Genomic DNA, 22,490 nt, shown 5'->3' on the forward strand with positions numbered 1-22,490 from the left:
ACTGATACTATTATATTCAAAATAAAGTTATTTTAAATTTTGTTGTCTTCAAAAGGGACAGTGTATTTACTAAGAGGAAAGCTTGTATTAAACAGGCAGAGGTCTTTTTCAAGGTCTTTTATCTCATGATTGAAGACTTCAACATAATGCTGCATCCCTGCATCTGCTAAGCCAAAAATCTGGAAACTACATTTACATACAGAGTTCTTGATCATTTGTGGCTCATAAACTTGATGATTGGGCATTCACACCATTTTATGAGATATCCCTCTATCAAAACTCTTTATACCATCTATATATTATTCATTTGACATAAAATGACAATAATAGTAAAATTTTAAGAAATAAACAGTCCATCTACAAATTAATTGTACTCATTAGTTTTTGTTCCATTAATTCATTTACTTTTTATCCAGATCACAGCACCCACTTTCTCTCAGTCTCCCCTTCACACAGCCCCTCCCCCATCCCCACTCTTCTCCTCTGAAAGGATAGAAGACAACTTGGGTATGAACCTATCCTGCCACATCAAGTTACTGCAGGACCTGGCATAGTCTCTCCCACTGAAGCCAGACAAGACAACCCAATTAGAGGAACTGGACCTGAAGGGAAATGAAATTTAAAATGAAATTCATGCAACCTATGTCCAGAGAAATAGTTGTTTGTAAGCTTGGAAGCCTGAGGCAGAGAGCACAGTGAGACAAGCCTGGGCATGCCCAGGCAGGCCCTTGTTGGAACATTCCTGGGACTGAACCAAATGTTCTGTTAACCCGCCTCTCAGGTCTCCTAGCATTCCTGCCTTGGCAAGTACCATCCTGCAAATGTGTATGTTTAAATGAGCCAATCACGGGTAACCGCGTCAATTCTTGCTAGCCCCTCCCTCTCCCCCTATAAAAACCCCTAGCTTTCAGGCCACAAGGTCCGTGCCTCTGCCTCCTGCTTGAGGTACGCGTTATCCCGGAGCTCTGCCATTAAACTACCTCATGTTTTTACATAAAGATGGTTTATTCGTGGTTTTGAGGCATCACCTTCTCGAGACTAAAGTGGTGAGGGCGCCCCACAAAAGTCTTACAGACCCTCAGGCAGGCAACAGCTTTAGGGAAAGCCCCGTCTCTAGTTGTTGGGGAACCTGTATGAAGATGAAGCTGCACATAAGCTATATACATTTATGCAGGGACACTACGTCTAGCCCATGTACACTCTTTAGTTGGTGGTTCTCTCTCTGGGAACTCCAAAGGGTCCAGGTTATTTGACTCTATTGGTCTTCTTGTAGAGTCCTTATCCCTTCCAGGTTCCTCAAACCTTCACCTAAATCTTCCTCAAGACCCTTCAAGATCCCTGAGTTTAGTGTTTGGCTGTGGGTCTCCGTATCTGTTTTGGTCAACTGCTGGGTAAAAGCCTCTCAGAAGACAGTTATGTCAGGTAGTCATGAGTCTTAACACTCGAGGTAAAATGTCTACCTGGGGGGAGGACAAAAAAGGGAAGGAGAGAAAAAAGTAAAGGAAATGAAGTAATGAAAATAGCGAAGGGAAGGTTAAAAGTCATATACAAAGCTCACACTGGAGTAACTTCATAGATCACAAACATAACATGCTTCTGGAAAGATGGGGTATTTTGTTTGCTTTTTTTTTTCTTCAGTAAAAGTTATCAATTTGAACTCATCCATTGAAAGCAGATGAAAACTAAAGTTTGAACTAAAAATATTTTTTGTGTTTCCTAGTATGTAGCGAGTCCTAAGTTTGAGTCCAGAAGCACAGAAGTGAGGGGTTAGATCTATCTAGTCACCTCATTACTTAACTATTCAAATTCCCATGTGAGGATGCTGTGTGTGTGTGTGTGTGTGTGTGTGTGTGTGTGTGTGTGTAGATGTGGATGTGGAATGACCCATGTAGAGGAAGACAATTTTAGGAGTAGATTCTCTCCGACAATGTGGATCCTAGAGACTCAATTCCGGTCATTATTATTCTTGGTGGTAGCACTTTTATCCACTGTGCCATTCAGATGGCCCCATAGATATTTTTTATTTTGTTCTTTAATGTGTAGTAAACTGATCACTATCTTAAGCACTTCCCTAATTCTACATGACTCTAGTAATCAAAAATAAATCTTTGTGGAGATATCTGACAGGAGTTGGAAAACAATAGAAGGGAATATACATAAGTTCAAGACATTGTATATGTATATGAATGCTCAAAGAAAAAAATCATTTTTAAAAAGAAAGAGAGGAAAGAAGAAAAGAAACAAACAAACGGAAAGGAGAGGGGAGAGGAGGGGAGGGGAGGAGAGAGAAGGGAAGGGAAGGGAAAAGAAAAGAAAAGAAAAGAAAAGAAAAGAAAAGAAAAGAAAAGAAAAGAAAAGAAAAGAAAAGAAAAGAAAAGAAAAGAAAAGGAATTCTTAGCCTGATACTATTTGGTCCTGATGATTTTCTTTAAATTTAGTAAGAAGCTCTTGGGACCTTCACCCTGCCTATCCATCAGACTTGGGATCTATTTTCAAATGATTCATTTATAGCTGTAGTAAACTTTGGATTTCTTTATTACTTTGTATGCATGAAGGGGAATCTTTGTCAAGTTGCTCCTGTGGGAAGAAGAGTCAGACCCAAACACACAGTGCAATACTGAACCAAATTAGCCAGAAGACCTAAAATGATCAGAGAGTTTTCAGGTTTGGAGTTCAAGGGAGACTAGTGAGATGATTGTTGTTTTTAGAGGAGACTTATTAGAAGTGAAATTATAGCATCATCAGGCTGACAGACAGCATGAAGGTAGCTGTAAGGTGTCTGGGCCCAAGTGGCTTAGTGATGTTCTTCCTTATACAATTCAGAGGAACGGGGACGTTTTTTATCAAATGATTGGCAGGTAGTCCATGGTACATGCTGACAGTCAGGTTATCTCTGGGCTTTAGCTGCTAGGGTCCAAGGAAGGAAGCCTATTAGCCTGGAGCCTGTTTGCAGAATCACCCGTAAGGCTGGGGAGAATTGGAATCTAGTTAACGGAAGAGTTTTGTAAACTGATGTGACCCTGAATAACAATGATTGTGTTAAGGTGTGGGTGTTTTTCACCAATAATTCAAAGTTCTCCATAGGCAGAAAATGTGGGAATAGCTCGTGTAAATACACAAGTACTACAAAATTGCACCCTGATTTTAACCATTTTTTAGAAATTATGTATGTGTGTTTAGTATCCATTTTGCTGCACAAAGCAAAGAGCGATTCTTAAGACTATGGGTCAGTTAGCCTACCACTGTGGCCAAGAGTTAAACAGTCCTCTCACTAACTCGTTCTTGCTGTCATCTGAAGAAATAGTGCACATCATTTCTGGAGAGAGCCAGTGCTAGTCACCTCCTGTATTTATTCATTTCACTGTTTGTCCCGACTTTGCTTGAGGATAGTCTGCAGCTCCTGCGTGTCCCCATTCACTAGACAGAAGGAAAGAGGCATTTGTTCTTTTATAAATAAAAGCAGAAGTCCTTCTCTGTGTATTAGGAATCCCCCCCCACCCCAGTAAACGGATTACTTTCGTCGGTCTAAGTTTGGTTGGAAGGAGAAGAGCATTATGGCCCCCGATCTTTCGTACCATCAAAAGAAGAGGAGGCAGAAGGTTTGGAAACTCAGAAGTGAAGGGAGCAGGTCTACATCCCCTGTGGAGAGTTTGCAGAGATTGGAGGTGAAGAGGACACAGCTGCATTTCTTAACTGTGGAATGAATAGCAATTATGCCAAGAACCTTCATTTTAGATTGTCAGCATGGGTCTATGTCATACCCATCCCGACACTCCCAAACTGGAAAGATTTTAAAGGCCTCCTGCCTTTGTCATTGAGACACCTGTCACCAACGACACTGAATCAGCATCTCTAGATGCTGGGAAATACATATTCAACGTGAATCTATGTAAGACACAACAGTAGGGAGGCTGAAATTCTTCACAATCCTTAAAGGGGAAAAAAAATGAAAGGAAAATTTAAGTCTAAAATGAAACTAAAATTGTAAAGGCATTTACAAAAACCTGATTCCATTCTTACTTGTTTACAATTGAAATCACCCATGTCAAGTTAACTGTATGCATTCCTGTAAATATTTTAAAAGTAAGTTGATTTTAAAAAAAAATGATTGGGAGGGAGTCTCAGTGAAGGAAAGATAGACAAGTTCATGGTAACTGTAGCCATTTGGGTAGATGGTTACAGTTACACATGTTTCTCTAGACTTAATTTTATTTTAGGACAGAATAATAATCCATCACACACCTGTTCTTTAGGACACATAATGACTAAGAGGAGACACACTCTCTCTAACCTAGAGGACGCATTGGTATTCCCTCTATGCTAAGTCCCATTTTCAGATGCATTTATTCTGCATCCTTGCCCTCTCCATCCTTCTCGTCCTGCTTAGGTTCACATCTACCAGTCGATTGTGAAGCGGTGCTCATTTCTCGATTACTCAACTGTATCAAGATATTCAATTTATGATTTCTGAATTCAAAAGAGAGACATCCCCCCAGAACTCCAAGTGACATTTAGAAGAACTTGGAATTTTATAGTTCACTGGCTTAAATATCGTTCTAAAGAAAGGCTAATGATTTCTTTATACCTTATTAGTTATTTGATGACACACACAAATGCATTCAATGTAAGAAAAAAATAATGATTTTATCTAACTCATAGAGCAACAAATCCAGAATGTGTCATATAGTATTTGCCTGCACATGAAGTTCTATGCCAAATCATTTAAGACATAAGGTTTTATTCTTTATTAAAAAAGGGACAGGTAATACCACAAGTATTACTATAGTAGCGTATCTTATATTGGGAAATCATTACTTTCCAAAATATAAAATGATCCATTTTTTTAATTAAAAGACTTTCTAATACCACCATCCAAAGTGTATATATTTTTAGTATATTCTAATATTTTTACATCAAGTTATTGATATAAAGTCCACTATCAGAACTTCAGAACAGACTCTATCAGAATTCAAAGGAAATAGAAGACATCTATTTACATAACACAACCAAGAAGAAAAAAACTTTAGTATAAAAGAATTCTTAAGAGCAAGTAAGGGAATCTGCCTTAACATTAAAACTGTTAAAATGTTACCATGTCAAGTTCAGTTTTCATTATTTTCTTGTAACTATAACAATAAGCTATTTTTGACAGAGCAAAACACCTTACTGGCTGGCAACTGTTTCACTTTTTCAACAGGATCTATTCATTGAAGACATTGACATAATTAATGTCCAGTCACCACATGTGATATCATAGAGTTAATACACTCTGATGGTCAATACTTAGCTTTGTGGGTTTTTTTTTTTTTTCAGAACAGGCATTTGTATTGATAACTTCTCAACAAGGGGTCAAATTCTCTAATTCAGATGCCACCCCCACCCTGTCTGCCATATCACAGTAGATAAGAAGTCGCCTGCAAAAAAATAGGTCATCCTCCTCTCAGGGCCACAGCAAGTAGATTTTAAGTTTGATGTAATGACCAACACAAAGGTGCATTGAAAAATGTACCGATTTGAGAGGTAACAATTCAAACCTCAGCTGGGCCTTCATGCTAATGGACTCTGAGCCAAGAACTTATAATGCTGCAGGTTGATATGAAAATCAACATAAACCTTCCCTAAGAGTCCTCTGAGGCAAGCCTTGTAAGCTTATCATCTAGATGACAAAACTGAAGATCAGGACATTTACACTGCAAACACATAGCACTGACATGATTAAAACATGACAACTGAAAATCCACTTACTTATCACTAACCATCATCTTTTCCCAACTTTTTATCTCCTTGCTTTGATACTGAAATGGTGTTCTGTTCTTGCACACTGAAGATAGAATTTTTCTTTCGATGTATGGTAACAAAAACCCATACCTTCACCTTCCTGTGAGATGTTCAAGTCCTAATTCCCCAAATCTATGATTATATGATGGAAGGGGTTGCTTTTACAGTGGTGACTAAGATATGATAATGATCCTATAACATATAATATACAATATATACTATGCTGCCATGAAAAGTCTCAAAATCTCTGTTCCAGGTTAAATATCAAGGTCTTTAACTAGACTTCGGGAGTCTAAAATCTCTGCTGCCCTGATTCTAAGAATGAAGAAGTGAGGCCCTAAACCAAGGAATTACAGGTCATAGGATCAGGAAACTGTGAAGACGTAGCAAACTGGTCCTTCCCTAGAGTCTCCGGAAGACTGCTCTGTTGAGGCTCGTTTCACTCTGTGTAAGGAGCTAGGGCTCCTAGCCTACCCCCAGAACCATAGGATAGCAAAGTTTGAGTTTAGTCACTATATTTTGGGCAGCTTTTACAGCATTAAGAAATATTTACAGGATCCGCTTTCCTGTGATCTTGCCAGGAATGAAACGAACCGCATATAACAGCATAATTGGAACCAATACTCCCACTGAGGGCACAGGGACTAAGTGCCTACTTTGGCTTACTGTGCAGAGTTTCTTTGACACTCTACTTTTATGCCATGGAGGCCATTTGTCCTTTCTGACAATGCCATCCCCAGGATGTCCTATAAATTGGAATAAACCAAAAGCTTGCAGTCAGTGTATCTACTTAGATATAATTAGTGAGTGGGATAGAGGCCAGTTGTATCGGTTTGAGCTGCTTGGCCTTCGGGCTACAACAACTTTCTGCTTTATTCCTTTGGAAAGGTCATCATAATTCTATTTTAAAATCCTAACGATCACAAAACATTTAAAATGTCTCTCTGAAAATTTTCCAAAGTTCCCCAAACCTAGGAAGGTCAATAAAGAATCATCATTTAATATCCGTTAAATACCCACAGTCTGCGAATTATCTTACCAGACAAAGAAAAGAGACAAACACACTACAGAATTATGAGCAGTTCTTTCTTTCTTTCTTTCTTTCTTTCTTTCTTTCTTTCTTTCTTTCTTTCTTTTTTTTTTTTTTTTTAAGAAAATAACCCTCACCTGTAGGTCCTGAGAAGCAATAATTCTGATTGATCAGATGTAATGACTCTACAACCTGATTGCAAGCGTAAGGCATGAAGAAAAGACACATGATCTCGGCTGTTGGTTAAATGTCAAGGTCTAGGATTCTACTGCAGGAGTCAAAGATCTAAACTATTGTCTGATCCTTCTGAGAAAAGGGTCAGTTCATTTGGGTATATATTGCAGGAAAAGCCTCTCAAATTCTGTTAATACTTTCCCATCCTGTACATAGAGGTCATTTCTGAATTGTTGATGAAAGTTTTGTGTTTCATATCACAGGAAAAACAATAATTAGCAAAGATCTTTCTGCGATAGCCACTTAATGAAAGTAGGCATGTGTACTCTCATTTACAAGTGTGTATACATTCATACATACATACATACATACGTACATACATATATACATACACATGCTTCTTTTATTTCCTCATATGGTGAGAAGGTTAGGCTGATTCCATGACAGGGTTCAAATTGGCAGTTAAGTTTATTAGGCCTACATCTCTGTTTCTAAGAACTGGGTAATTCCAGTCCAAGTCCAGACCTCAGAAGCTGCCCCCCTCAACCTGCCCTGAGGCAAGACAGTGGGTCAGCAGCAGTTTCCAGACTTCCTCAGTTACCTCCTTAGCAAGTGTTTCCAGACTTCCCCACTCCCCAGTAATGAAATGTCCATAGAGATGGACCCAACAGATTAACATAGAGGTCATCTACCGGGGAATCCTCCAATGTGCTTTAAATCATGCTGTAAGCTAATTTGGTTGTCTCTCTATCCTGGCATCAGAGAGACCCCAGCATACTGGACTTCTGCAGAATAAAACACTCCATGTATACATAGTATTTGAGTCCACGGAGTTATTCTTTGGTAGATCATGAACCTTTACAGTGACTTAGAAGAACATCGCATTATTACAGAGTCTTAACACATGACTAATTTATGCAACGACACTATAAGGTATACTATGCTTAAGATCAGCTTGCAGGTGCAAACAAAATGGGAGATCTTTTGTTTCCTAATATTTAAAGAAACATTCGTTTGAAAAATTGCCATTTGTTAATTATAAAATCATGTTGCAAGTTATATAACTTACTTAAGGTCAAAGACCTTTAAAGTTGAAACAAAAGCAGAGATATTTTTAAAATTTAATGAACTTTTGGCTTGACTTTAAAGGAATCCCCACTTCGATGCGGTGACAGAATTGCACAACTTCTCCTTTTCGTATTAGAAGAGAGTCTGAGTCACAGGAATTAATCTGAGACGCATGCCATTCCCTATCCAGCAGAGAAAGCAGCCACTTCAAGCTTCTATAGTCCTTTGTGCTAATGCCAAACTGCAAGTAACCCCTCATGCAGTTCTCAGACCCACCCACAGAGCACAGCTTCACAGCTAAAAGAAATAGCCTTTCTTTAATTTAATATTAAAGCAGATTCTTTTGAGCAATAAAAAGTTAATAAATGTACATATGTACACATATACAAACAAATTTATTAGTATACAGCATGGGTAGTTTATATCACTGAAATTTCCTTGAGATATGAAATTGAGATATGAGATTCCTTAATAAATGAATAAACTCTAACTGTTCTTACACACTAACAGATACATACAATAACTCACAGTGGTCAACTGTGTGATAATATTAATATGTAAGCTTCTTCACTGTAGCAAATATGTTACTGTACACATATATTTTGTAATGTCATGCAGTATATATACATATAAATGAATTTGTCTTCTGAAAATACTTGTATTTATGAGTGTTCATAACATTCCCCTAACCATAAAAAAACCATTGTGAAGAAAAAATAGAATTATTAAAATTAATGAATGAACTTTAAACCTCTTCCACATGACTGGAGCCTAGAGAATTTGTAGACATACATATAAGTATCTCACCTAGGGGAAAAGCAGCATGGGAACTGTGAACTCTAAAAGGAAACAGATAATAAGACTTAAGCTTGTCTGGGATGTCACCACTTTTAAGAGTAATTATGGGGCGACTCTCAGACAGAGAACTTTGAAACAACAGTAAATACCATGAACAACAAACTTAAAAAAAGAAAAGAAAGAAGAAGATACTTCTGTTATGGTAATATCAGGGTACTTTTAAAAGTAATGGAGAGTTTCTTGGATCTTACTGGCTCTTATTTGGGGTGCTAGGGTGGCAGAAAAATTCTACAGCCACCCAATCCACCCAAAGTCAATGTCATTCAAGCTATTCTGTCATGCACATAGAGACTGAAATTCAGAAACCACAGAGGGTGAGTTTTATCAAGAAGTTTAACGTAGATTCATAGGTGAAACATTACAGGGAAAGAAAAAGAGCAGAGCCCTTGTTCAGGGAGAGTGCAGAGTACCATGAAACTCTTCATCCTGGGACTTTGCAGAAGAATGGCCCTAACTGGGCTGAGGGATGGGGAAGGGATGAGCCGGTCAGTAGAATAGGCATAATCTGGAGGCATCAGGCAGCCTCCTCTTAGTTATCATCACGTCCTCACCCACAGCATCTACCCAGTGGTGCTGATTTAGCAAGAGAGATGAAAAGGAACCAGAAACAACACCTCTGCTTTGTTTTTCTTGGCCCCTAGCAAAAACACTCAGTCTGCTACTCTGAGGTCCCTGCCCAATCCCACCAGTTTCTGTACCCTGTTCTCAGCACTTTTGTTGTTCTTAAACTGGGTGTGGAGAGGCCTTTGATAGGGCACTCATAAGGAAGCCCACATTCACGACAATTTATCTTTCTTTCTAATGCTGTAATCTCTCTGACCACGTAAACTTACACTGTGGTTATAAGCCTTTTGGAAGATCTGTAACAGAAGCCCCCCCGCCCCCCCCCCAAAAAAATGATTTCTGTTTATTACATTCCCAGATCCTGTAAAGAAAAGCCATTAATTCTCTAAGTAGATGATGCTTTCTAGGCACCAAAACAGTTCCCAAAAGGGCCTGTGCAGAAACCCACAGTGACAGCAAAATGTTCTAAGAAGGACATAACAAGAGATAGTTAAGCTTAAATTTCTAAATACCTAATAGAATAGGAGAAAGAGGGGTCTGCAAGTTCAAGTTAAAATGAGAATCATGAAATCCTTGACTTCCATAATCAAGACCCACAGTGAACTAACATTTTAAAATAGTAACTTATGACTTTTTTTTTTTTTTAATTTGGTGGTTGTTCATTTCTTGCCACACTCTGTAAAAGCATTCAGTAGATATTCTTGTAGTTAAAATTAGACTTTGAAACTGACACTTACTCATTTAAAGCAGAACCAAGTAAGGAAAGCAAAGTGTTTCCTTCTAGAGCTTGACTCCTAAAATAGGATCTTAACATCAATATAGAGAATATCTTTGAAAGACCCCAAATTTGATTGCATGAGTTGGTTTCCTTACTAAAATTGGCCTTGGTACTAAATGTCTCTAAAATTAAAATTGATACCACAAAAGAAAGACAAGTTTAGTTTTCCCACGCACAAGGATGCTGTGAAGTAAACACAGAGTCGAGGAGGGCTTCGTAATGAATAAAGCAGAAATGTGATTTCAGGTCATGAAGCATCTTGCCCAAGTCGAAGCCGCTCGAATGTGGTAGTAGATTATGGTGTGCTTTTAATGATCTCATTCTTTTGTCATACTTGAACTGTAGCTTGTAATTCCTTGTTTCTGTGATAATATCTGTGTTTGCTTCTGTCTTCTGATCAGTTTTCAAGGCTACCGACTCTAGGTTCTCTGAAATTTCAAAATAGGGTATTTCAATAAGGGAGAAAACAGCTTCAGTATTTTTTTTTTTTAATGATGTCAGTATGAAGGTAGAGATGTGGACTTCTTATTGTTGCTTTCATAAATTTTAATGCAATGATGAGAACATTGCAGCTGTAAAGGCTTATGGGGTATAGAGCCAGCCTATAACATTCTTGCTGCCCCCAGGTACGCATTTTAGTTCCCAGCTTGTTGAGAAAAATGAAACATCCTTTTAATTCACTGTACTTCTTCAGAAGTATTAAAAATGGATCCATCTTAAAACACAATTGAAAATGATGCCATCAACCAAAAGAGGTCTGCTAATTCTGCTGCTCAGAAGTTCCAAAACTATAGTGTACTTCAGATGTGGCTTAATTCCACAATAGGATGATAGTTTGACCTTGTCAGGAACCCAGGTCTCTTTCTTGTTGATTTTGGTTGGTGACATTTTTGTCTCTTTTTTTATCTTCCTAAATTTCTGCTTTTTCCTAAGGCTGAGTTAACCTCCTTCTTGTAATTCTACCCTGAAAACCTGCTATGGTGGTATGAATAGGAATGGCCACATAGGACTCATAGGTTTGAATGCTTAGCCCATAGGGAGTGGCACTATTAGGTGGTGTGGCCTGGGTGGAGGAATTAGATCCTTGTGGAGGTGGGCTGTGAGGTAGCATTTAAACTCAAGTTACACCCACTGTCACAGTCTCTTCCTGGCTTCCTTTGGATCAAGAAGTATAACTCTCAGCTTCTTTTCCAGCAGCCTGACTGCTTGCATGATGACCTGATTCCCACCATAATGATAATGGACTAAACTGCTGAAAATGTACTTCAGTTCCAATGAAATGCTTTCCATTCAGTCTCCATTTGTACCCTGGAGCTAAGACTGTGCCACAGGCCTCCATACTGAAATCCTGCCCAGAGAGAGCTGGTCTCCCAGGAATGTTGTCACTCCTAAGCTCAAGGATGAGACCACCACTTTTGCTCCAATAACTGGCCAAAGAGGGTCCCCCAAGGAATACACAGGGCACAGGATCCTCCCAGTTTCCATCAGCTCTGCAGAAAAAGCCCTGTGACACAACTCTCCACACCCAAACCCTGCCCAGAGAGAACTGGCATCACAGGACCACTGACACACCTAAGATCAAAGGCTCGCAGGCCCACTGGAAGGGCGAGCTACAGTCAGAGACAGCAAGACCAGCTAATGCCAGAGAAAACCAGATGGCAAGAGGCAAGCACAAGAAAATAAACAGCAGAAACCAAGGCTACTTGGCATCACCAGAACCCAGTTCTCCCAGCAGAGCAAGTCCTGGAAAACCCAACTTACCAGAAAAGCAAAACTCTGATTTAAAAATCATTTATGATGATGATAGAAGACTTTAAGAAGGACATAAATAACTCTCTTAAAGCAATACAGGAGCACTTAACCAAACAGATGAAAGAATTAAACAAAACCATCCAGGATCTAAAAAATAAAAATAGAAACCAAAACATATCACAAAAGGAGACAACCCTGGAGGTAGAAAACCTAGGAAAGAGATCAGGAATCATAGATGCAAGCATCACCAAAAGAATACAAGAGATAGAAGAAGAAAGAATCTCAGGAGCAGAAGATACCACAGAAAACATTGACACAACAGTCAAAGATAATGCAAACTGCAAAAGTCCCTAACACAAAACATCCAAGAAATCCAGGACAAAATGAGAAGACCAAACCTAAGGATAATAGGTATAGAAGAGAGCAAAGAGTCCCAACTTAAAGGTACAGTAAATGTCTTCAACAAATTTATAGAAGAAAACTTCCCCAACCTAAAGAGATGCACATGGACATACAAGAAGCCTACAGAACTGCAAATAGATTGGAACAGAAAAGAAATTACTCCCATCACATAATAATCAAAACATCAAATACACAAAACAAAGAAAGAATATTAAAAGCAGTAAGGAAAAAAGGTCAAGTAACGTATAAAGGCAGACCTATTAGAATTACATCAGACATCTTGCAAGAGACTTTAAAAGCCAGCAGATCCTAGGCAGATGTCATACAGACCCTAAGAAAACACAAATATCAGCCCAGGCTACTACCCAGAGAAACACTCAATTAGCATAGATGGAGAAACAAAGATATTCCATGACAAAACCAAATTTACACAATATCTTTCCACAATCCCATTCTTACAAAAAATAATAGATGGAAAACTCCAACAAAAGGAGGGAACCTTCACCCTAGAATAAGCAGGAAAGTAATCTTCTTTCAAAAAATCTGAAAGAAGTTAGCCACACAAACATAATTCCACCTCTAGCAACAAAAATGACATGAAGCAGCAATCACTTTTCCTTAATGTCTCAATATCCATAAACTCAGTTCCTCAATAAAAAGACATAGACTAACAGAAAGGATATGTAAACAGGACCTAGTATTTTGCTGCATACATGAAACATACCTCAGTCACAAAGATGGACACTACCTCAGAGAAAAAGGGCTAGAAAACAAATTCTAAGCAAATGGTCCCAAGAAACAAGCTGGAGTAGCCATTCTAATATCAAATAAAATTGACTTTCAACCAAGTATTATCAAAAAGGGAAAGAAAGGATACTTTATACTCATCAAAGAAAAAAAAAATACCAAAATGAACTCTCAATTCTGAGCATTTATACTCCAAATTTAAAAGCACCCATATTTATAAAAGAAACTTTATTAAAGCTCACAGTACATAGTATACCTCAAACAATAATAGTGGGAGACTTCAACAACCCACTCTCAGCAATAGACAGATCACGGAAACAAAAACTAAACAAAGACACAGTGAAGCTAACAGAAGTTATGAACCAAATGGATTCTATAATACATTTCATCCTAAAACAAAAGAATATAACTTCTACTCAGCACCTTATGGTACTTTCTCCAAAATGACCATATAATTGGTCACAAAACAAGCCTCAACAGATACAAGAAGATTGAAATCATCCCATTCATCCTATCAGATCACCACAGACTAAGACTGGTCTTCAATAACAACAAATACAATGGAAAGCCCACATACACATGGAAGCTGAACAATGCTCTACTTGATGATAACTTGGTAAAGGAAGAAATAAATAAAAAAATTAAAGACCTTTTAGAATTTAATGAAAATCAAGGCACATCAAATCAAAATTTATGGGACACGATGAAAGCAGTGCTAAGAGAAAAACTCATAGCTCTGAGTGCCTCCTAAAAGAAACTGGAGAGAGCATAATCTAGCATCTTGATAGCAAACCTGAAAGCTCCAGAACAAAAAGAAGCAAATTCACCCAAGAGGAATAGATGGCAGGAAATAATCAAACTCAGGGCTGAAATCAACCAAGTAGAAACAAAANGAACTATACAAAGAATAAACAAAACTAGGAGCTGGTTCTTTGAGCAAATCAACAATATAGATGAACCGTTAGCCAGACTAACCAGAGGTCACAGGGACAGTATCCAAATTAACAAAATCAGAATTGAAAAGGAAGACAAAACATCAGAAACTTAGGAAATGCAAAATAATCATCACATCATGCTACAGAATCATGACAAAACTAGACAATCTGAATATGAACAATTTGGAGAGAGCATAATCTAGCATCTCTAGAAATGGACATAATCTAGCATGTCTAGAAATGGACAATTTTCTAGACAGAAACAAGGTGCCAAGGTTAAATCAGGATCAGATAAACCATCTAAACAGTCCCATAATCTCTAAAGAAATAGTAACAGTCATTAAAAATCTCCCAACCACAAATGGATAGATCTGGAGGATATCATCTTGAGTGAGGTAAGCCAATCACAAAAGAACACAAATGATATGCACTCACTGAGAAGTGGATATTAGCTCAGAAGCTCAGAATACTCAAGATACAATTTGCAAAACACATGAAACTCATAAAGGAAGACCAAAGTGTGGATACTTGGGTCATTCCTAGAAGGGGGAACAAAATACCCATGGAAGGAGTTACAGAGACAAAGTGTGAAGCAGAGACTGAAGGAATGACCATCCAGACACTATCTGACCTGGGGTTCCATCCCATAAACAACCACCAAAACCAGACACAATTGTGGATGCAAACAAGAGCTTACTGACAGGAGCCTGATATAGCTGTCTCCTGAGAGGTTCTGCCAGTTCCTGACAAATNCNGAAGTGGATGCTCACAGCCATCTATTGGATGGAGCACAGGGTCCCCAGTGAAGGAACTAGAAAAAGTACCCAATGAGCTGAAGGAGTTTGCAGCCCCTATAGGAGGAACAACAATATGAAGTTACCAGTATCTTCCAGAGCTCCCTAGGACTAAACCACCAACCAAAGAAAACACATGGTGGAACTCATGGCTCTAGCTGCATATGTAGGAGAGGATGGCCTAGTTGGTCATCAATGGGAGAAGAGCCCCCTTGGTCCTGTGAAGGTTATATACCCCAGTATAGGGGACTGCCAGGAACAGGAAGAGGGAGTGGATGGGTTGGTGAGCAGGGAGAGTGGGGAAGGGATAGGGGATTTTTGGGGGGAGGGGACTAGGACAGGGGATAACGTTTGAAATATAAATAAAGAAAATATCTAATAATTAAAAAAAGTCTTCCAACCAAAAAAAAAAAAGCCCAGGACCAAATGGATTTAGTGGAAAATTCCACCAGACCTTCAAAGAACACCTAATATCAATACTCTACAAACTATTCCACAAAATTGAAACAGAAGGTACTATACCCAATTCGTTCTATGAAACCACAATTACCCTTATACCAAAACCACACAAAGACCCAACAAAAAAGAGAACTTCAGACCAATTTTCCTTATGAATATCAATGCAAAAATACTCAACAAAATTCTCACAAACCAAATTCAAGAACTCATCAAAAGGATCATCCATCATGATCAAGTAGGCTTCAACCCAGGGATGCAGGGATGGTTCAATATATAGAAATCCATCAAAGTAATCCATTACACAAACAAATTCAAAGAAAAAAAAAAACACATGATCATCTTATTAGATGCTGAGAACGTATTTGACAAAATTCAACACCCATTCATGGTAAAAGTCTTGAAAAGATCAGGAATTTTAGACCCATACCTAAACATAGTAAAAGCAATATACAGCAAACCAGTGTCCAACATCAAACTAATTGGAGAGAAACCTGAAGCAATCAATCCCACTAAACTCAGGACTAGACAAGGCTGCCCACTCTCTCCCTACTTATTCAATGTAGTACTCGAAGTCCTAGTCAGAGCACTTAGACAACAAAAGGAGATCAAAGGGATACTAATTTGAAAGGATGAAGTCAAAATATCACTATTTGCAGATGATATGATAGTATACTTAAGTGACCCCAAAAATTTCACCAGAGAACTCTAAAACCTGATAAACAACTTCGGCAAAGGGCTGGATATAAAATTAACTCAAGCAAATTGATAGCCTTCTTCTACTCAAAGGATAAACAGGTTGAGAAAGAAATTAGGGAAATGACACCCTTCACAATAGTCACAAATAATATTACATACCTTGGTCTGACACTAACCAAGCAAGTGTATGACAAGAACTTCAAGTCTCTGAAGAAAGAAATTGATGATCTTATAAGATGGAAAGATCTCCCCTACTCATAGATTGGCAGGACTAATATAGTAAAAATGGCCATCTTGCCAAAAGCAATTTACAGATTCAATGCAATTCCCACCAAAATTTCAAATCAATTCTTCATAGAGCTAGAAAGAACAATTTGCAAATTCATTTGGAATAACAAAAACCCAGGATAGCGAAAATTATTTTCAACAATAAAAGAACTTCTTGGGGAATCACGATCCCTGACATCAAGCTACATACAGAGTAAAACTGCACTGTATTGGTACAGAGACAGGCAGGTAGATCAATGGAATAGAATTGAAGACCCAGATATGTACCTGATCATTGACAAAGGAACTAAAACCATCCAGTGGAAAAAAGACAGGATTTTCAACAAATGGTGTGGGTTCAATTGGTGGTCAACATGTAGAAGAATGCAAATTGAGTCAGGTCCAAGTGGATCAAGGACCTCCACATAAAACCAGATCTGTTCAGGAAATTTTCCTGAACAGAACACCAATGGTTTATGCTCTAAGATCAAAAAGAGACTAATGTTTGAATGTATGGTGAATGTAATGAAGCATAAATGAGATTTAATTATATCTTAAATTATCTTCACTTTAAACCTGGACCTGTAGGTCATTGGGGGTTGGGATTTTCATGTATAGGATTTGTGTATTTTCAAAAATAAAAAAAATATGGCTTAGAAATGTGTGGAGAATAAAGAGTTAACAATAAAGTTATGCTAAAAAACCTTTAAATTATCTATAGTTTTATCTCAGTAAAAACTTACAATATTTTACATATTTAAGATTTATTTATGTTTATAACTATTTCTCTGAATTTATGTATGTATACCATGTGTATACCTGGTGCATGGAAAAGTCAGAAGAGGGCATCCGATACCCTGGAACTGGAGTAATGGATGGTTATAAGCCATATTGTAGATTTTAATTTTTTATTTTTATTTTTTGTTTTGTTTTGTTTTTTTTGAGACAGGGTTTCTCCGTGTAGCCCCTGCTGTCCTGGAACTAACTTTTTAGACCAGGCTGGCCTCGAACTCAGAAATCCACCTGCCTCTGCCTCCCAAGTGCTGGGATTAAAGGTGTACGCCACCACACCTGCCTTCATATTGTAGATTCTTGGGAACTTAACATGTGTACTCCACAAGAACAGCAAGTGCTCTTAGCCATTAAGGCATCTCTCCATCCATCAATATTTCACTCATAAGAATGAATTTTCCTGTGTTCATACCAACAAAAATGTCAGTACGTAATCTACCCCAAAACAGCATGCTATATCTGGATTGAGGTGCTAACATCCAAGGTCCAGGGTATGTAGACATGTTATTTGAGAATGAAAGTTATTAGAATAACATGTCTACATACCTGGTGGAATAGCCATGGAAAGTGGGAGAAGAAGCAAGATCAACTCTTACATGTTCTTTTAATAGTGGAAGCCTGTGCTTTCGTTGTTGGTGTGAGCTATACAGAGCGGGGAAGGAATTAAACAACTTATCTTAGACAAAATGTTTAAGAAGCTTAATGAAGAAATTATAAAGTCTATTTTCTTTTCTTTTCTTTTTTTTTTTTTTTTTTTTTTTTTAAAAATTTTTTTTTTTTTTTTTTTTTTTTTTTTTTTTTTTTTTTTTTTTTTGAGACAGGGTTTCTCTGTGTAGCCCTGGCCATCCTGGAACTCACTCTGTAGACCAGGCTGGCCTCGAACTCAGAAATCCGCCTGCCTCTGCCTCCCAAGTGCTGGGATTACAGGCGTGCGCCACCACTGCCCGGCCTAAAGTCTATTTTCTATATAAATCTGGAAAACCTAAAACTAGAAATGTACAATTGAGGGTTACTTACATTAAACTTCACATTTGACACTACAGGACATGGCCTTCCAGTAAGAAAACACACAAAGGAAAGGTAGGGAACTCAGGAATGAGTCTGAATCCTTGAAAACCTTGTAGATTTGTATAGAAGTGCTCAAGAAGTTTCAAAGGGGCCACTATGTTGTAAGGAGTAAACTAGGAGTATATGAGTCAGAGGACAAATGTAGACACACAGTATAGAAGGAAGATGAACCCCACTAGCCTCTTCTGAGGGTGAGATGTGGATTTGAAAGCAATCACTATTAACTACTTCAAGGACTCAACGTTAGAGGCTTGAGAGGTCAATGAAACAGTGAGTTTAGCCATGCATATAGACAATTATTTTGAGAAGTTTGGGAATTAAAAAGAACAGAGACATCATATGGTATCTGTCACCAAAGGTGAAAGATTATATATTGTAATATCTATGTATGCCCAACACAATTATTCAAATAGTAATGGAGAAATCAATAATAAAGGCAATAAAGAACCTATTCGCTGAATGCAAATGGCTGAGAACTAAACCATTGTCCTGGAAAGCACACTCTTGACCACAGGGCTATTTTAAAATAATTGAGTTACATTATTCCTAAAACACTTGATTTCTGCAGTCAAATTTCCGAACCTAATTTGATGTTGGATGTGTTTTATTTCCTCTGACCCCAGGTCTGATAATTAAAGACTGAACTCTTAAAGGATCATCAAATTCCTAATATTCTAAGCTAAAGCACAGAAAATTGAGGGCCTGGCATCTTAGTTGTGGCTCAACCCAACTTACATCATCACTTGCTGCAAAGTGTTTTGGTCACAAATAAAGAAGCTTAAGCCTGTATTTTCCTTTTAATCCTCACATGTGCAAATGGACAATAAAATACAGTCATCCTATCTAATGGTTACATGAAAAGAGATTTTCTTACAGAATGGGGACCTGGCACCGCATGTCCTAGATGAAAGTAATACGAATACCAAGTCACCATCACCTGGGACCTATTTTAGTACATGGCAAAGAGAGTTGTCAAAAAAGGAGAGTGAAGGAACAAAGCAACGTGGCAGAGAGCATTTCCATGGTTTGATGTTGCAAAAGTGAAACAGGTTGGCTTCTTTTTTTTTTTTTTTTTTTTTTAAGGTGATTTTTTATGAGTGTTAGAGGTTTGATTAACTGCTTTGGTCCGCCAACATTAAGGGAAAGAAGAGAGGTAGTGAGAACAGAGCTGTGAGCCTGCATCTGTGGAAAACAAGAAAAACAGGGTGAGAGAAGCAAAGTAGGAGCAAGTCAGTGAGTCTCTCTTGGATTGAGACATGGACAGGATCATGTACCTGTGTTCTGAAAAACAAGCTCTGTGAGGGCATCTGCAGCTGCCATTTGCTTAATGCATACACATGCCCAGAAATCAGAAAGTGTCCTGAAAAGTACTGCCTGCGTCTTCACCTCCCCCTCCTATCACTTCTGATGGAGAACTACAGATCCGCGAGGAAGGGAGAAGCGACCCACTGCAGGGGAAATGCATGGCTCCCGATTTAGCTCTGGGAGGAGAGAAGCGGATGACATTGAAGTTTAAGAATGTGAGTTTGAGACCAGCCTGCAGTTTTTAGTAACTGGCAAGAAAGCTATGGCATTTCCCAGGATGTCATTAGAACTGAGAAGAGGGAATCAATGCAACATGGCTAAACAGAATGATTGGAGAAGATAACGCTAACTAGGGTGTGTACACCAACACTTACAATTGCCCAATAAACTTACATTATTTACAACTGTATCTACCTTTTCATCCCCTGTTATAACTGCAAACTGCATTTTACTTTTGGAAGATTCAGAGTATGTGTAGTTAATTTTCTGAGATCATCAATTTAGTGTTTATATGAATCACGAGTCACAGATGATTGGCAACGAACTTTGAACTATAAATATATAATGTTCCTTCCTAGAGTATAATATATTTAACTGCCAGAAACAATCATGTTTCTAGAAGGGCCGGATACCTTAGGATACCTTAGGAATCTTTGTCTTTATCTTCCCCTGCAGGGTACTAAATACGTGCATAGTTTGCAATTTTTATCTCTTGTAATTCGCAAATACAGAAGGACACATCAAGTAGGTAAGTAGCATGTATAGATCTCTTGGAGAAAAACTGAAATGATCAAGTTCAGGCAGCTAATCTAGCACTGGATCAAAACCCCTCAGGGAAATATTTGTGTTTTACCAGTTTACTCAGAGAAACAACTCTAGGGATCTGCAGATATCTGCTGTGATTTTGACTGAAGGAAACGCTGAGGCCAGTGCCGAAGCTCGTGATTTAATCATAAAGCAATTCAACCTTTAGCAAGGCTATCTCTTCAGAAATCAATAGCTACACTCTCAGTTCTATTAAGGGATTTTTTAAAAAAATTTCTTCACCTAACCAAGATATTAATTTGTATATGTTATTGTATGTCGTTCTGGTTGATACCGTGAAGTGTTGAAAGATGAATTCAATGATTCTGGTTGAAACACTTTACCCTGAAGGATTTCCTTTGTCCCCATCATCGTTATTTTAATTATTTATTGATTCACATACTATTCCTCAAATACTGAAATGCTTCAACAAATTACCCACAACATTTAATGATAATATTTTGCCTCAAACTTCCAAACACACTCTTCCAGCCATTTGTTCATGGCATGGCAAAGCCCTCAAGAACAGCCATTCCTGTTAGATTTTTTTCTTTTGTAAAAATCAACAATAAAGAGATAAGCAAACATTCAAATACAAAGGTAGAGAATTCAGTGAGTAAAACTCACTTTAATAAATATAGGTATTTGTAGCAACTAGAGAGATGCAAATTAAAACAACTTTGAGATTTCATTTTGCTCCAGCAAGAATGGTTAAAATTCAAAACAAACAAACAAACAAACAAACAAAAAACAACTGACAACCAATGCTGGTGAGGATATGGGGGAAATGGAACCCTTCTTTATAGTTGCTGGGGTTGCAAACTGATGCAGTCACTATGGGAATCAGTGTGACGAGTCCAGAAAATCCTAAAACTATAGCTACTATATGACCCAGCTCTATCCCTCCTGCACATTCTCTAAAGACATCCTAATCCACAGACACCTGTTCAGCCACATTCACTTCCACCTTGCTCCCATAACAAGGAAATGGAAACAACTTGAATATTCTTCAACAAATGCCTGTATAGGGAAAATGAGGGACATACATGTAACAAAATTCTTTTTGGCTGAAAAGGAGACTGAAGTCATGAAATGTGCAAGTTAATGGATGCAACGACAATGGATCATACTGAGTGAGAAGATCCAGAGAGACAAATGTTAAATGTTCTCTTATATTGTGATTCCAATTTTAAGATAATGTAGTAATGAATATATGACCTCGAGTAACCAAAGGTACCAGAAAAATTTAAGAAAAAAAAAGGCCAAGTAAAGGTAGGGAAGAGTATGTAGAGAAGGAGAGAGTATCACATAGATGTTATAAGGGAGAAAACAGGAAAGATGGGGGGATTTATCTGTGAAGAGGGGGAGAACAACTCTGAGGGAGATTGAAAGAGTGAGTCATCAGGGTGACTGAAAAGGCCATGGGGAAATTTATCTTATGTTTACTTAAAATACATATATCTTTAAGCATATATGTATACATATATAAATAACATAAATAAAGCTACTCCTCTTGTAGCATACTCTCCAAGTGCTGTGGACTATATTCCAAAATATGCGGTGTCATGAGAAACTCCTAGTTATTGGTCTGTGCAGATAAGAGACTCCACAGACAACATTATCTATTAGAATTGTCTTTGGTTGCCTTCAAGAACTTGAAGTTAAAGGTAAAACCCTTTTGCTGGCGATACCACACAATTGAGGCTTAAAGCAATCATGCTAGATTTGAGCCGGAAGCACTCTCCTTGAAGAATGCCTTGTGCAGCATCTGAAGGGGGCTAAGCAACCTGCCAAGAGCGCGATACAATCAACAGCCTTATTGTAGTATAAAACCAATACATACACCATGTAATGCTTGGACTGACAAGATGTATACAATGATGCAGCAGTGCTATGTTTATATTAAGGGGAAACCAACAAATGACTGATTGGAATTGAATCCACATCACTTGGATGGAATTATGCCCTACACCATAAACTAAATCAGTTATCTGTGGATAGTGAGGCCATATACCAAAGAAAAGAATCTACTCCTGCCTCTTGTTAAAGCAACATAGTCTAACTATATGATAAGTACTTAACCTGATACCCACAGATAAATGAAACTCTCAACTTTCATCAAAGCTTCTTCTTCTTCTTCTTCTTCTTCTTCTTCTTCTTCTTCTTCTTCTTCTTCTTCTTCTTCTTCTTCTTCTTCTTCTTCTTCTTCTTCTTCTTCT

General features: G+C 38.0%; 1 non-coding gene across 1 annotated transcript; it reads left to right on the top strand.

The window, feature by feature from the left end:
* Window positions 1-210: 210 nt before the first annotated feature.
* On the top strand, window positions 211-313 carry LOC115065157. The gene has a single exon (XR_003844952.1). It is a non-coding gene; the product is annotated as a small nucleolar RNA U13 (small nucleolar RNA).
* The last annotated feature ends 22,177 nt before the right edge of the window (window positions 314-22,490 follow it).

This window comes from Mus pahari, chromosome 12, assembly GCF_900095145.1.
Source record: "Mus pahari chromosome 12, PAHARI_EIJ_v1.1, whole genome shotgun sequence".
In the NCBI taxonomy this organism is placed as follows: Eukaryota; Metazoa; Chordata; class Mammalia; order Rodentia; family Muridae; genus Mus; species Mus pahari.